Here is an 18,141-nt window from a genome sequence, read left to right on the forward strand (position 1 = left end):
AGGAGGTGCTGGGGCGCCTGATCACAGGGGTCCAAAAGGGTGTGTAGAAGTGGTTCCAGAAAAAGACTTACAAAGAGGAAATCATGACTCTTTTTAATTGCAGCATTTTAACATCGAATTTTTAAATGATCTCTATGAAAAAGAATGTGTGATTAATAGAATAGAGTAATTTGGGTAAAATTGAGTCCATTTCACCATAAAATTGGCTTTTAATCAAGTAATAAATCCTTTAAAACAGATGCTAAATGTAGTACCAGTATAATTAGATCCTAGTGTACTGAAGGGGTCTTGGATAAGTTAAGAAAATGCTGTTTGCTTTGAAGAGTTTCAAAACATTTGAGAGGGAGAAAGGCACTCTTCCACTGACCCTCAGTATGCATTTTAGATCCATTTGGGGTTGTCTGTTTTGTGTTGCTGCCTGATGCCTCTAGTACGAAGCCAACGCCTTCATGTCTCGTGTCTTTCCTGCTCCCCTTCTCTGCCATCCCTCTCCCACTCAGGGGAATAGCCCAGCGTCAACTCAGTTCATGCTTGTCAACCACCTCCATACACCACATCCAGCAAAGCTCCCTGAGTGACTCACAGTCACCAACCACCAGTGCACTGATCTTTCCTCTGTGTCCTTCCAGTTTGTCCTGAGGATGGCCTGGTTTTAAGAGGCTCCCCACAATGCAAAGATGAGGAAGAAGAAAAAGAAGATGATGATGATGATAACGATGCCCACGTAAGACTCCCCTTTTTTGTCTTTTACGGCAGTGTTGTTTTCCCGATTGCTTTCCTTCTCAATTAATTTTGATATGAAAATCTGGCAATGCGCATTATGTACACTGTACCCTGTTCTCTTTGTGGAGCTGGAATTCAGTAGGAGTGTCTTCCCACCTTATATGTGGTACACTAGAGTGCTTTTCAATGACAGCATCCATTATCAACTGGAATGCTGAGGCATTTTCCACAGCACCAGTTTTCCTCCTTGGACTAAGCATTGTGCATTTGCATATAAAATTAAAGGTAAATTCTGTGAATTAAGGTATTATTTTTCTATAGCTATCCTCTGTGCCAGTCTTTGGGGACTTTGGTCTATGGCTCAATCGCTGCGCCACCTTCTGGTGTTTTGTCGTTGTCCAGAGAATAACAGATCTGTGTGAAGCGCACAGCACAATCTGATTCTCATAATGTTTTCTTTTATATAATTGCAGATAAGAGCTTGGAGCGACAACGGTATGTACCATGAAATAACTCACTTCCTGAGGGAAAAACTTGCTAGCATCAGTGTATAGGAACCTGATTCTGGGTTCCTGCTGGGAAACGGGATTGGGGTTTTCGTGAAAGTGATTTTGCCAGCGTAGAACTCTGGCCCGAGAAACTGTAGGGAGGTTTGTCAACCCAGAAGAAAGATTAGGGGATCATGTATGAAGCAGCGTGGGGTGGGAGAATAGCCCATCACTCAGCTTCAGCTAAAGTAGGAGGAGTGGGTGAGTCACTCTGTCTAATGACTTATCCTGGTGTTTTTCTTTCTAAAGACTTGACGCTGGAGAGTATTAGTGAGGAGGAGACTGATCCAGGTAGGGAGCTATGTGCCAGGAAAAACCTAATGGGAAAAGGTTCCCAGGAGCCCCCAGGTTATCCCTGTTGATTGGGAGGAGAGGCTGAAGGGAGGGAGTATGAAATCAGAAGGAAAATGGAAATAGGTGTGAGGTCTGGCTTATTGTTTTCAGTTTCTTGGCATCATGGTAAGAACTGTCTCTACGGGCTTTGGGGGTGCCGCGTTCATGAGAGATTCTCTTTGCAGTCCACCTGCTCTTTTCTGCCTGTGGAACATCAGAGCCTTTGCTTTGGATTAGTCAGCACTCCTAGGGATTGTGCACAAGGGTGTAGGCTTAAGCACTGGGTGTCATCTGTGATGAAGGGAATCTGGGGGACACAGCTCTCTCACAGGCATTTCCTGGAACCTAGAGAAACAGTTCTGCTGTGTGCCAAGGGGAAATCAAACAGAATCTGAGGGACACAACTCTGTCACAGGCACTTACTTGAACCTGGAGACACAGTTCTCCTGGTGCGTGCCCAGGGGTGCAGGGGAAATTCACGGTCGTCCTCTGAACTTTTAGGACTTTAAAAAGCACTCATGTTTCCATCCTCGCTGTTGACTCCTAGCTTAAAGGGAGCTCCCGGGGTGAGTGACGGAGGCGGAATCGGATCCTGGCAGTCTGACGGCAACACCTGTGTTCCTCTGCACTGGGCCTTGGACAACATTACACACCTTGGTGAGCATCCAGAATTGAGGCTAACCACATCTGAAATTGAGATGGATTGGATATAATGGAAGAGGGGTGCATTCAGAAGTATCTGTATTAATGGGACCCACATGATATGGGTGAGAGCTATTAGGGTGAGAAAAAACCTGGGAGCACAATGAAATATGTAAATATTCAAACATTGTATATGTAAATATGTAAATATTCAAACATTGTTGAAATCTCCATGGTACTTTAGTAGTTGAAGTCATTCTTGTGGTCATCACTGCCTTTCCCAAACATAACAAGCTACTTAATGTCATATGGACTTATGCTATGAGGAATGATGATCAGTTTGGAAAATGCCAGTAAAACCATTGCCTGTAGAAGCCACAATATTTCATCCATATATTTCAATGTCCATGTGTAAATATAGTTCAAATGTCAGAAATTTATTATTATCTAATAGAATATGCATGACAGCCTCATGTCCACCTGACATGTGCCAGCAGGAGGCCAGGAACAGAGGCGTTTCTTATTAGCTAAGGTTTCTAAATGTATTACATATTCACGGTTAGAAATTACTCTAAATATCACAAAAAGTTAGCAAGGAAGTTTCCCTTCCACTCTGAACTTCCAAACACCAAGTCAACATTTTTGGTTACATATCATCCCTACAATCTATGTGCAAATGGAACATGCGCCTGGAATGCATGCTGATGCGTGATCGTGTTTATACAAAGTCGTCTGCAGCTCTGCATATACCACTGGGCAATGCACCTTAGTTATTATTCCACAAATGAAATGTAAATCCATTGTATTGTCTCAGATCTATGAAGTACTGCACACTATGACTCTTCCCAAAATTACTTAAGCACCCCCCTCTGGGTATCCATTTGTTCTGTTTCCAGTCTTGCTCTTATAACCAATGCTGTAGTGAACAGCACTGTGTTGAGTAGAAGTGGTGAACGTGGCATCTTTGTCTTGTTCCAGTCCTCGGAGAATGCTTTCAACTTGCCCCATTCAAGATAATGTTGGCTGTGGCTTTGCCATAGATGGCTTTTATTATATCATTTGGGCTTTTATTACCTTAAGGTATGTTCCTTCTATGCTGATTTTGCTGAAGGGTTTTAATCATGAAGAAATGCTGGATTTTGTCAAATACTTTTTCTGCATCTATTCAGATTATCATATGATTTTTGTTTTTATTTTATTTGTGTGATGTATCGCATTTATTGACTGGTGTATGTTAAACCATCCCTGCATCCCTGGTATGAAACCTACTTGATCATGGTGGATTATCTTTTTGATATGCTGTTGGATTCAGTTAGCTTGCATGTAGCATTTCTTATTATTCTAATCTGTGGAGTGTATTGGTTTAAATAATGAAAACATGTTCTATCTTCACTGCTTAGCATTTTCTGTTTCTTTAACAGCCTTCCCAACAGAGCAGCATAAAGGCAGGAGCCCCACTAGTCTCCCCTTAACCTGGAATTCCCCCCTTCTGCACAGCTAGCTGATTGGACAGGATAGACTGGGCACCCAGGCCTCAGGGTAAGGACACACTCTGTCACCTAGAGGTGCAGTGCCTGGGAAGGACAACGTTAAAGGGGTGCTGCCAGCTTTACAGTGATAGAGATGTTGGGAGGGACTGACCACCAATTCATAAGGCTGTGCTTTGTTGGTGACGTCAAGGATTGTTTTGCAGATTGTTGGGGAGGGACAATCCCAAGGCCTCACCTGGCCCTGGTCCTGGCTCTGCACAAAGGCAATAAGAGAGGGATGCTGGTAAGGGCTGACCTGTTCCTGTGCTGGGGAGGAAGGTGCTGGGCTGAAATTCAGGAGGCTGAGGATGCAGCAGTCCCATAGGAGGTACATGACCTTCAGGATATATTTTCTTAATTGATGATAAATGGAAATGATAAATCACTGACTATTTTTTCTATCATTGGACATCTACTCTCTACTGCTGGTGCTGTTCCTGTCTTTATGGAGAAGATGGAGGATCAATCAGTGTGTGCTGCACTGAGTGGAAGGAAGGAGAACTGCAACAAAAATTAAGAGAGGATGAGGGACGGGAGGGCCCTTCATCCAGGTGCCTGCAGAGCCCTCCTGAGGAGGAAAGCCCCATGGCTGCCTGGGGAAGGAGCCATGAGGGCTGCGTGACTCCCACAGTGAAGTGTGTGGTATGTCTGAGGACACCCAGGCTGGTCTGTGAGGAGCCAGTGGCAGAGTGAGAAGCAGCAAGGCCAGGAGGGTGGCTGGAGGCCAGGCTCTGGGTCATTCTCCATGTGATGGAAACAGCCGGAGCCCAGTGTGGGCTGGGAGGTGCAGGACGTGGTGGCTGATGACAGAACAATGCGGAGAGAAGTGTCAGATGTCCAATCCTTACTTTGTTCTGTGAATTGTGCTAAAACTTCCCATGGCTCATCCCATTTAGGGACTGAAAGTTGCAGAGGTTTAGGAAAGTCGCCCACAATACTGGAGCCCCCATCTCCTGCCCCAGTGCTGTCCCCCTTCTCACCCAGCCACCACCTGTTTCAGGGGAACACACAGAAGTGGTAACCTTTTATGGACAGGGAAGTAAATTCTGCTATTTTTGTTATTCACAGAAAAAAACACTGGCTCCTGTGGGTTGGGAAGGAGAAATACCAGAAGGTTTTCATCTGGTTATTTCTACCTATGTGAATCCTATAATATTGAAATGCACAGGTTAGCATTTTTGGCCAATTTACTCAGCATTCTGGGGTAAAGGCTTTTATTTAATAATTAATTTATGTATTTTTGAGATAGAGTTTCACTCTTGTTGCCCAGGCTGGGGTGCAACAGTGCTATCTTGACTCACTTCAACCTCAGCCTCCCAGGTTCAAGCGATTCCCCTGCCTCAGCCTCCCAAGTAGCTGCGATTATAGGCTCATGCCAACATGCCTGGCTAATATTTTGTATTTTTAGTAGAAATGAATTTCACCATGTTGGTCAGGCTGGTCTCAAACTCCTGACCTCAGATGATCCTCCCACCTTGGCCTACCAAAGTGCTGAGATTATGGGCGTGGGCCATACAAATATGGCAATACAAAATACAAAAATGGCAATCTCTTTTATCACACAAATAACTTCTTTTTAATAGTGATTTTTCTAATTGATGACTTTTCATTTACTAATTCTTAATTGCTTACATTTGAAGTGTTTTACAAATTAATATTTAATTGCATAGATGAAGATTACTAGTCATAGACATTTTACTAAGCAATACTCGTTAAGCACAGCATGGATTCATGTGATGTCAAGGGGCTATTTTATTTGCTGAAAGGAAAAAGCACAAGAACGAATGCAAGAACTGGACCAGTGGAGACACCGACAGTGATCTAAGATCTAAATCACTCTGTTGTCTTCCCGGCCTCCTTACCATCCTCATCATTGTTGTCAGCATTGTTGGGTCCTTTTAGCACAGATTTCTCAAAATGGGCAACTCCGTAACACTTGGAAGCTTATGAATTCATAGAATTTGTAAGAGGGCAATTTTGGAGTACCTATTTTAAAATTCCAATAACCTGGGAATTTCATCCCATGTCTGGAGTCTTTTATGTAAAATATTTCCACAATTAGGAGAAATATGTGCATGGGACTTTTCTATGCAGCAGTGTTTTAATGGAATAGAAAATTGGTAAAAACCAAATTTCCATCACAAAGGAAATAGTAATACACTGAATAATAATACAGCGAATATTATGCTGACTTTAAACATCAAAAAAGAGCTCAATGTTTGACTTCCGATGATGGTGTTGAAGGAGGTCACAGCTGGTTGACATTTGATTATCGTGTGGGAACCCTGGAAGTCTGCCTTAGTGATTTTACATGTGGCTCAATTTAGCTAATGAAAAGCTATTCCAAGTATGGAAAAATGAAACTTTAAAAAGTATCTCGTCAACAACCAAGTGGACCTGTTTCACGTAGAGCCCACACATTCATCTGCCTGCCCGTCACTCTGTCTGTCCACATGGGCATCACTTGTTAGTGGAACTGAGTGCCCACTGTCGAGCTGACAAGCCCGTACCTCCCTGTTCCTAGTCACACATTAATTCTTCAACAAATGCCTTTTGATAGATTGAGCTTAGCTGTTATTTCCAATTGCTTCCCCAAACGTACTTCTCACTGTTCTCCCATCACACCCTTCAGCCCATGCATGCGGGGTTCCTTTGCTTTTCCCACCTTACACCAAACTCCCTATTTTTACTCCCACTTTTACCTCCTCTCCAAGACAAAACAAACAAACAAAACTAGCATTTGAAAACTTTGAGATGGCGGCGCCTGTAGTCCCAGCTACTCGGGAGGCTGAGGCAGGAGAATGGCGTGGACCCGGGAGGCGGAGCTTGCAGTGAGCTGAGATCCGGCCACTGCACTCCAGCCTGGGCGACAGAGCGAGACTCCGTCTCAAAAAAAAAAAAAAAAAAGATTGGCAGATAATTTTTCTTTTTATACTTAATTTTTTTTGTTTGGTATTAAGATAACAGTATTCTCATCAAATTAATTGAAAGTAGCCCCCTTCATTAATTTTACGGAAATCTTTCAATCAGATTAGAATGACAACTCCATTGTAATTTTGGATTTAGCCAATAATACTATTAGGGCTCTGTGTGTGAGAGACAGCGGGAGAGAGAAAAAGAGCAAGGGAGAGAAAGAGACAGAAAGAGACAAAGACCAATTTTGTTTTTTTTGTTTTGTTTTTTTTTTTTAGACGGAGTCTCTCTCTGTCGCCCAGGCTGGAGTGCAGTGGTGCGATCTCCACTCACTGCAAGCTCCACCTACTGGGTTCACACCATTCTCCTGCCTCAGTCTCCCGTGTAGCTGGGACTACAGGCGCCCGCCACCGCGCCCGGCTAATTTTTGCATTTTTAGTAGAGACGGGGTTTCACCTTGTTAGCCAGGATGGTCTCGATCTCCTGACCTTGAGATCCACCTGTCTCGGCCTCCCAAAGTGCTGGGATTACAGGCGTGAGCCACCGTGCCTGGCCAAAGACCAGTATTTCTTAACTACTGATTAAATTTACATAGAGTCTGCTGAACTATTTAGGATTTTTATTTCTTCATGAGTTCATTTTAGAAAATTGTACTTTCTAGGATCTTATCTATTTTGTACACATTTTTAAATGTATTGGCATAATATCCATATTCATATATATTTGTATACATAACACGAATACATATGAAGATTTGAATACATATATATGTATTCATAATATCCACTGATTGTTTTGTAATCTCTGCTACTTCTGTGGTTATGTCTTCCTACGAATTTCTGATGAATTTTGATGATTTCCCTTTTTTCTTGGTAAATCTCACTAATGACTTTTGTATTAGACTTTTCTCCAAAACAACTGTGGGCTTTGTTACTGCTCCCTAATATTGTCCTTATTTTCCATTTAATCAATTTCTCTTCTCATCTGTTATCCTTCCATTACATTATCTGCGTTTATTCTGATGTTACTTTTTTCTAACTTGAGTTGTATGCTTAATTAACTTTCGGCCTTTCTGAGTTTCCAATGTAAATAACTAAGCTCATAGATTGCTCTCACATAATGCTCTTTGCTACATCTCACAATTTTCAGTTTGCACACATTTTATTATTTATCCATATTATCTAATTGCATTATGATGTTTAGAAGTATGCTCTGCATTTTCTAGTGTTGCAACCAATGGTCTTGTGCACGAGTCTTTTCAGTTTTTGCCAGTCTCCTTTAGGAGAGATTTTGAGGTGTAGGATTGTAGGTTGAAGTGTTACTGCTTTGCAGCTTTGCTAAATGTTGCCAGATTCCCCTCCACAGGTGCCTAATGGGGCTTTCTTAGCAAGAATGTGTGCACAGCCAAGCTGACATAGTTACATGTGAAACTTCTAAAATTTTGTCTCTAAAGTGGTTATTAAGGTGATTTAAAAATTCTTTTCAGTGAGATTAAAAACCATTTGGTTTTCTTCATTTATATTTTTTGTTCATGTCTCCAACATGCTTACATGTGATTGTTGGCAGTCTTCTTCCCTACATTTAGAGACTTGTTACATTTTAAGTCTGTTACAACTTTTGTGATATGCCTGGTCGTATTTTTTTTCCCATTTACCATGTATCTTTTGTACTTTTTAAATTGAACTTCACGTCACACTGAGGTTTTCTATTTTTATGTAATAAAATATTGTAATTTCATTGTGTTCTCAGGGGCTACCACTTTCAAGGCTGCTGTTGACTTTCTACAGTAACATGTGCTGCGTTGATGAGGAGCAGCCAGTGTCTCCCATGTTTTGTAATAATTGTTTGTTTGTTTCAGATAACCCTGAGAAATATATTGGCTGTCTCCACAGGCTTATGATTTCTTCTCAGGTTTGAAAAATGCCCCCAGCTGAGCAACATGGGACTGACACATTGAGGGAGCAGCTGCAGGACACACCCAAGAAGCCTCCTGGAGGACTCGGGGGACATTTACGGCTGGAAGCTTCATCTATGGCTGGTGTTTTCATCTACGGCTGCGGGCTTGATCCATGGGCTGGAGACTTGATCCACTACTGGGGCTTCATCTATGGCTGGAGGCTTCATCTATGGCTGGGGGTTCATCTGTGGCTGGCGGCTTCATCTATGGCTGGCGGCTTCATCTATGGCTGCGGGCTTTTTCCATGGGCTGGAGACTTTATCCACTACTGGGGGCTTCATCTATGTCTGGGGGCTTCATCTATGTCTGGGGGTTCATCTATGGCTGGGGGTTCATCTATGGCTGGAGGCTTCATCTATGGCTGGAGGCTTCATCTACGGCTGCGGGCTTTATCCATGGGCTGGAGACTTTATCCACTACTGGGGGCTTCATCTATGGCTGGAGGCTTCATCTATGGCTGGGGGTTCATCTGTGGCTGGCGGCTTCATCTATGGCTGGCGGCTTCATCTATGGCTGCGGGCTTTTTCCATGGGCTGGAGACTTTATCCACTACTGGGGGCTTCATCTATGTCTGGGGGCTTCATCTATGTCTGGGGGTTCATCTATGGCTGGGGGTTCATCTATGGCTGGAGGCTTCATCTATGGCTGGAGGCTTCGTCTATGGCTGGCAGCTTTGTCTATGGCTGGCAGCTTTGTCTATGGCTGGCGGCTTCATCTATGGCTGCGGGCTTTATCCATGGACTGTGGGCTTCATTCACGACTGCGGGCTTTATCTATGGGCTGGAGACTTTATCCACTACTGGGGGCTTCATTTATGGCTGGGGGTTCATCTATGGCTGGCAGCTTCGTCTATGGCTGGCAGCTTTGTCTATGGCTGACGGCTTCGTCTATGGCTGCGGGCTTTATCCATGGACTGTGGGCTTCATTCACGACTGGGGGCTTTATCTATGGGCTGGAGACTTTATCCACCACTGGGGGCTTCATCTATGGCTGGGGGCTTCCTCCACGGGCTGGGGGCCTCATCTATGGCTGGTTTGCCAGATCTCTTTCTGAGCCACAGAAACAGATTATTAAACAGATAATTTTATTGAGTTCCACACATAGTTTTTTTATACTTTTTGTTTCAAAAGTTGTTTGTTGATAATTGTATGAAATAACTAAACCAGAATTACCCCTTTTAATTATTTCCTTGTGTCAATATAGAAAGAGTGGATTTAGGGAAACACTGAGATGCCCGTCTGTGTTTGTGAACAGGTGTGTTGGGTCTAAAGCCTTTGTCTGGTAGCTTTCCAGAAGATCGCCCCGCCTTACACTTGCTTTCTGCGGGTTCCAGAGGCTTCCATTTGAAAGGAGCCTCTCTCCCTACTCTGCCTCACCCCACACCAGCTCACCTGCCGCCCACTGACTTTGTAAACACTTTCTTCCACCTTCACCTCATTGAATTCAGAACTTTGGAAAATAAAAAATTCTAAAAACGTGGGAGTGGGTATGATCTGGAAATCCCTGCTGTAATATTTTTGATGGAATCTACTAGAAACTATTAGTTTATGTTTTAAATAAAACCATCCCTTAGCACTAGAATATCAAGCATTCATTTTTTAGCAGAACTTTTAGATATAATTCAAATACCATAAATTTCACCCCCATATAGTATACAATTCAGTGGTTTCTAATATGTTCACAGAGGTCTGCAAAAATTACCACAATTGAATTTTAGACATTAGTATCATTTGTTGACATCCTTACATGCATACAGATGTAGGTATATGTAATTCTAATATCTTGAATATTATCGTATTTAACATTGTACTATAATAATATCTGTGTCTTTATATTGCTGTTTTGTTACTCTAAATGATGATGATCTCCAGGTACCTTTATACAGGTTTAAAATACACCTTTTTACAACTCAAGAAATTAAATTGTTTTTAGTAAATCATATAAGAAACACATATGCTATTGTTATAAAAATGCAAATACTGCTTAGGTCTGTAGAATGAAATGTATCACTGCCAGCGCCCCGCCCACTCAGTCATCCACATCCACTTACACACAGATAGACACGCCCATGTTTTTACATAATGTAATCCTGCTTTGTGTGTTGTTCCCTGAGTGGCTTTTCCACATAAAATAGAATTTGGTGATCATTGCTTATCAGCACATATAGGTCTCTCTCATTTATAGTTGCATCATTATTCGACAGGGTATTTTACCATAATTTGGTCATTTTTCACTGTGGAATTTTTATGTTGGATTCAGTTATCTGTTACCATTACCTACACTATCATGGGTACACCTGTATATTCATCTTTGTGGTACCTTAGTTAAGTGGGTTTTTTCTTTTATGATTGATTTCTAAAAAAAAATACTGAGGCAAAGTATGAATATTGAATATTTTGATAAAAAATTAAAAATCTATGTTTCAAGAAAAGTAATGATCTTATACTCCCACCATCAGTATATGAGAGTTCCTATTTCCACACACCCTTGATTAATTACAGAGGAAATGACCAATGCTAATGTTGGCCAATTTTGTAAGAAATATTTGCACTTTTAATTTGGATCTTTCCACTTACTGGAGAGATTGTGCATTTCTGTGTATATTTATTGGCCATTTGTATTTCTCAGAATTTCATAATGATACGTTTTACTAGTTTTCTAATTCATGTAATGATATTTTTAATATATTCTGCAAATTTATTTCATATAATTAGCAAGTTTCTTAAGGTCTGTGTCATAACTTTTGTATTTGTTTTGAAGAAACTTTCATTTTTACATAGTTAAATTGTTCAATATTTTCCCTATCATGTCTGGATTTTGTAACTTGTTTCCAACAATATGTCCTTTTAGGGCTTTATTGATTGTTTAAAGAACATACTCAACTCCTACATTCTTTAGTAATTTACTTTCTCCCATGACAGTACGACATCACTAATTCCAACTAATGTAGATCGAATGTATCATTTGAATTTCTGTGTAGTAACGCGCATTATAGATAAGTTCTGATTTCTTTAACTCTTCCCTATTAGATGGATATTAAGGTTGTTTTTAAAAATTCCCACCACTAATGACTTTTCAATAATCATCAATATACATGGATCCCACTGATGTTTTTGTTTATATTTCTTCTTTTCTGTAGTATAGGATTCTCAAAGTGGTATAACTGACCTATGATACATTTTAATTATAATTTTAATTATACTGGCAGATTACTTTCCAAAAAATTGATCAATGAACACTCTTATCAACTACATAAGTAAGTCTCTTTCTATGTAGGCTAAACAACACGAAAAGATTTTTTTAAAATAAAAATCCTAATTTGACTGGTGAAAAATCCCACAGGTGCTTTAATCAATTTTTTTTCTATTTCAATGACTTGTCTATTCATAGCCTGTGTGTGTGTGTGTGTGTGTGTGTGTGTGTGTGTGTGTGTGTGTGTTTCTATTTGGCAGTTTATGGTTAGAAACACTTTTAAAAAAGGAAATCTAAAAAACACACAAAATACAAAAATATATTTGATTAGCAAGAAATTTCTGCATATCCAAAAAAATGGCTAAAAATATTAAAATTATAGTCAAAATAGCAGCTCATGAAACAAAGCAAACAAAAATACTAAACAAAAGAAACAGGCCAGGTGCAGTGGTTCATGCCTGTAATCCCAGCATTTTGGGAGGCTAAGGCAGGCGTATATCACCTGAGGTAAGGAGTTCAAGACCAGCCTGGCCAACATGGTGAAATCCCATCTCTACTAAAAACACACAAAAATTAGCTGGGCATGGTGGCAGGTGACTGTAATCTCAGCTACTCGGGAGGCTCAGGCAGAAGAATCGCTTGAACTCAGGAGGCAGAGGTTGCAGTGAGTTGAGATGACACCGGTGCACACCAGCCTGGGTAACAGAGGGAGACTGTCTCAGAAAGAAAAGAAACAATAACAGAAAAACTCCCACAGGATTTCCAAGGAGTAAATACCAAAAAAAAAAAAGACAACTTTGATTTTCAAATTTCATGTGGATGGAGAAGACTTCATAAGAAATAAAAATAGCAAGTTGGAAAGAACAGACGGGCTTTCCTGAATGTGCTGTAGCTCTTGTAAACCAGCATATTCCTTGCAGGGACCTGAGTGAAATAAGCTCACCAGCCACCCGAGAGACTGCATCATTGGATGAAGGAAGTTTGATTTCTTCCTGGTTTACATGGAACAACTCATATAAAACCGTTAGGGTGATTTATCATTTGTTTTTAATTTTTTATAGTTGTTAGCAAGTTTTAAGAATTTAGATCGAGACCATCCTGGCTAACACGGTGAAACCCCGTCTCTACTAAAAATACAAAAACTAGCCGGGCGAGGTGGCGGGCGCCTGTAGCCCAGCTACTCGGGAGGCTGAGGCAGGAGAATGGCGTTAAACCCGGGAGGCGGAGCTTGCAGTGAGCTGAGATCTGGCCACTGCACTCCAGTCCGGGCGACAGAGCGAGACTCCGCCTCAAAAAAAAAAAAAAAAAAAAAAAGAATTACCGTTTGATTTCTAATTTGTTGAGACTCTTAAAATTACAAGCAAATGTTGAATTTTTATCAAATGGTTTTTTGTATCTTAAAAACATCACAGGACTACTGTAAGAAAATCATGCAAATTTGTCCCTGCCTTATCCCAAATGCAAAAATGATTTGACTCACACTTTTCATATAAAATGAAAAAGTATAAAGATTATAGAAAAATATGAAATAGCATCTTTATATCCTAAATGACACATATATGATACATATATATATTTATATAGTGTGTGAGTGTGTGTGTGTACAGTTGCTTTAGGACACAAAAATACTAATCTTGAGGAAAAAACATTGGTCTACATAAACATTGAAACTAGCTGGCATAGCAAAAGTCCCCTTTAAGAAAATGACTTACAAAGCACAGAATGACGGAAAATGCTCACAGCGTGTACATGTGAAGAATGTGTAATGTTGGTCCCGGCTGTCAACACTGCCAATGTTGCTGCCGTCCTCACTGCAGACAACTGTGGCTTTTGTTGAGAACCCTCAGATGCTGAGGGTGGCTGAGCTGACCCTGCCTGGGCCACAGACCCTAAACAGGACAGAGGGGAGGGACTGTGGGTCAGAATCGCAGGCCACTGAGGAGAGGGGGTGTATGGAGCAGAGCCAAGTGTGGATCTCCCGTCCCCAGGTGAGGTACCCCCCCTCCTGTGCAGTGAGTGAGGAGGGTCAGGACAGGAGCCCAGGGTATGGTTCAGATGTTCAGATGTGACTCTGCTTCCTGATGATCTGTGGAGCCTGGGCTCCCTGAAGCCTCCTTACATCTCCCAAAACTTTATGGGGGCAGAGCCACTGTCTTCAAATAAGAGCTTGCCACCTGTCTGCTCCTTGGCCTTTCTGCCCTGGGTTCTCACAGCTGACCCAGTGGGTGGGAGGTGTGTCCTGGTAGGTCAGCATTGCCACCCAACCTACTCAGTGGGCACCCTGATGGCCGAACTCCCATGGAGACTGAGTCATTTCCCAACTGGAAGGGGCCATCTCAGGAGTGTCTGCCACTGTCCCACACAGTCCTCAGACTCCAAAGCTGTCCTGCCTCTCTGACACACCTGGGCATCTCAGGTGGAGGCCCCTGACCGTCCTGATCCTCTTTTTTTTCTTTTTGAGTCGGAGTCTTGCTTTGTCACCCAGGCTGGAGTGCAGTGGTACAATCTCGGCTCACTGCAAGCTCCGCCCCCCGGGTTCAGGCCATTCTCCTGCCTCAGCCTCCTGAGTAACTGGGACTACAGGCGCCCACCACCACGCCCGGCTACTTTTTTTTGTATTTTTAGTAGAGATGGGGTTTCACTGTGTTAGCCAGGATGGTCTCGATCTCTTGACGTTGTGATCCGCCCGTCTCGGCGTCCGAAAGTGCTGGGATTACAGGCGTGAGCCACGGCGCCCGGCCCTGATCCTCCTTTCTAAAGCTGCTCACCATGTTAGAGAGGGAACAGGGCTGCCAGGAATCCTAAACAAAGAGGGTGTGGGTTGAAGGGAGGTCCCTCTGGCTGAAGAGGCTGCAGCCGCTTGCCCTTCAGCAATGCCAGCAGAGCGCGTGTGGCATTTTCTGTCGGTGTTTCCTGGGACCCAGACGCACGGAGTTTACTCACACTTATTAACCCTCTCATCCTCAGCTGCCTAAAGGCCTCTCTTTTGTATTTTTTTTCTTTTTCTTTTTTTTTTTTTGAGAGGGAGTCTCGCTCTGTCGCCCGGACTGGAGTGCAGTGGCCGGATCTCAGCTCACTGCAAGCTCCGCCTCCCGGGTTTACGCCATTCTCCTGCCTCAGCCTCCCGAGTAGCTGGGACTACAGGCGCCCGCCACCTCTCCTGGCTAGCTTTTTGTATTTTTTAGTAGAGACGGGGTTTCACTGTGTTAGCCAGGATGGTCTCAATCTCCTGACCTCGTGATCCGCCCGTCTCGGCCTCCCAAAGTGCTGGGATTACAGGCTTGAGCCACTGCGCCCAGCTTGTTTATAACCATTTCAGATCATGTTTCCCTCCGTCTCTCTGAGTCATCAACTCAAGAGTAAATAATGTGGTTTCACTCTGACTTCCAAATCATCTCTACAGATACTTAAAGAATTCCTAGTCTGTTTGAGTCTGTTTGCATTTTTTAAGTAAATAATTTTTCCTCTTTGGGCCTCATCTGGTTTTTTATTTTTTGTCAGGCTTAAACATTTAATTTTGTCCATGTGTGCATATGAACCCCTTCCATTACTTCCAACAGGTCAGCATTGTTTAAACTATACTTTAGTTATAAACCCTGGTGCTGAGCAGCCAGGTTGCTGCCGATACAATGTTACCAGTGAGGACTTCCTCCTGTGTATTTCCCTACATCTCTGAGCCAGAGTGGACTTGCTGCGTGGGGGGTGCACACTTAATGTTCTATGTGCTGAGGGAGTTCCCTCCGGATGGCTGACCCTGTTAATACTCCAGTTGTGAGCGAGCGCTTCTGAGGCTGCACAGCCTAACTGAAATTTTGTTTTTATTTTTTAAAATTGCAACAGTTGTCAGCTCAACACTCACTGGTTTCATGCCTCACTCAGAAGTCTAACTGCATGATTCTAGGGCATCCACAGGAACCTACAGGTTTTGCCTGCCTCTGCCCTGGCTGGCTGATCTCCAAACCCTCTCCCTGGCTCCATACACCCCCCTCTCCCTAGTGGCCTGTGATTCTGACCCACAGTCCCTCCCTGCTCTGTCCCGTTTAGGGTCTGTGGCCCAGGCAGGGCCAGCTCAGCCACCCTCAGCATCTGAGTGTTCTGAACAAAAGCTGCAGTTGTCTGCAGTGAGGACAGCAGCAACACTGGCAGTGTTGACAGCCAGGGCCAACATTGCACATTCTGTGCTTTGTAAGGCATTTTCTTAAAGGGGACTTTTGCTATGCCAGCTAGTTTCAGTATTTATGTAGACCAACGTTTTTTTCTCAAGATTAGTAATTTTGTGTCCTAAACAACCATACACACACACACACACTACATATATTTAGGATATAAAGATATTATTTTATATTTTCCTAGAATCTTCATACCTTTCATCTTATATGAAGAGTGTAATTGAAATCATTTTTGCATTTGGGATAAGGCAGGGACCAATTTTCACTATTTTCATACAGTAGCCCTGTGATACTGGAGTGCAGTGGCACAATCTCGGCTCACTGCAACCTCCGCCTCCTTGGTTCAAGTGATTCTCCTGCCTCAGTCTCCTGAGTAGCTGGGACTATACATGCTCGCCAACACGCCTGGCTAATTTTTGAATTTTTTTAGTAGAGACGGGTTTCACCATGTTGGCCAGGCTGGTCTCAAACTCCTGATCCCGGGTGATCCACCTTCCTTGGCCTCCCAAGGTACTGGGATTACAGGTATAAGCCACAACACCTAGCTTCTATCTCATATTTTAAATAGAAATAACTTCAATTTTTTATGTACAGGAACACATACTGCTCTCTTTTAACTGGGAAAATCATGATAGCAAATTGTGTAAAAGACATGTCAAAAAAACATGAATTAAAAGCCAAAGTCTTCTGAATACTGTTGCCGAAATCCAACACAATACACTAACAATCTTGATTCCCAGGTTTTTTGGGATACATGTGCAGAATGTGTGGGTTTGTTACATAGGTATACATGTGCCATGGTGGTTTGCTACACCTATCAGCCCGTCATCTAGGTTTTCAGCCCTGCTTGCATTAGGTATTTGTCCTAACGCTCTCCCTCTCCTTGCCCCCAACCCCGACAGGCTCTGGTGTGTGATGTTCCCCTCCCTGTGTCCATGTGTTCTCACTGTTCAACCCCCACTTATGAGTGAGATCATGAGGTGTTTGATTTTCTCTTCCTGGGTTAGTTTGCTGAGGATGATGGCTCCCAGATTCATCCATGTTCCTGCAAACCACACGAACTCACCATTTTTTATGGCCGCACAGTATTCCATGGTGTATGTGCCACATTTTGGTTTTTTAAAGGCAAGACTGGGGTTTTTGATGTGGATATAAATGCGGTGGGATGAGGACAGGACCCCTACTGTTTAGGGTGCTCCTGGGGAGGGTGGTAAGAAGGGACAGAGCCATCAGGTTAGTGGAATGAACATTTGGGGAAAGAGGGGAGGAGGACTTGGGTGGTCCTCAGGGGCAGTCCTGGGGTGGGGTCTCCAGGCTGTAGCTCTGGAGGAGCCCCTCTAAGAGGAGAAAGGACTTGACTCTGTGCCTTGTCCCTGCAGGGCCCAGGGATGAAATAGGAGTCTGAAGACACTGATCTTTGGTTTGGAAGAAATGAACACTCTGTACCGGCGCAGCCACTGCCCGTCCTCAGCCAGGCCTTAGTCCAGGTGCACAGACAGTGGCTCAGATCAATACTGAGTGAGGTGGGAAGCTTTATAAACTGAGTCCATTAAGCTCCCACTCCAGGCCAGGTGCCACTTATCAGTTAAAGGTCATTAACTGCTCACCCAGGGTTGGTCAACTGGAGGGAAGCTAAGTGGTTACGTGACAGCTTGGAATGTTGCTGTCTAATACAGTTGGGCATTAGAACATCTAATAAAATTAGGTGTCAGTTGGCTGCAGGGGTCTGTTGCAGACAACTGATCACTGGGAACAGTAGGCCATGGCAGCTGACTGTGAGCCTGCTAGGAAACGATTGCCCTGTTTTGAATCACCCTCAACCTTCAAAGGGGCTTCATTTGAGGCAAACCACATCCTGTTTTGGGTCTGGGATGGAAAGGAAGAGACAGAGGCCAAGTCATGTGTCCAAGCTCGTTTCCAGGCTCAGGCACCTATTCCAGGGCATTGGCCCTCCCTGAAACCTTGGGTCAGGACGTCTTGAGACAGTCAGGGCAGTTCACGTTTTGGGGGTTCCAGAGCACGATCTGGAGGTCTCAAGGGTAAAGACATCTCTGGCCCCAAGGCCTCAGGTGCATCACGCACCAGTGCGGTGACTGGGAAGTTGTATGACCCCCTTAAAGAGAATGCCTTCAACT

This window comes from Rhinopithecus roxellana, chromosome 13, assembly GCF_007565055.1.
Source record: "Rhinopithecus roxellana isolate Shanxi Qingling chromosome 13, ASM756505v1, whole genome shotgun sequence".
Lineage (NCBI taxonomy): Eukaryota > Metazoa > Chordata > Mammalia > Primates > Cercopithecidae > Rhinopithecus > Rhinopithecus roxellana.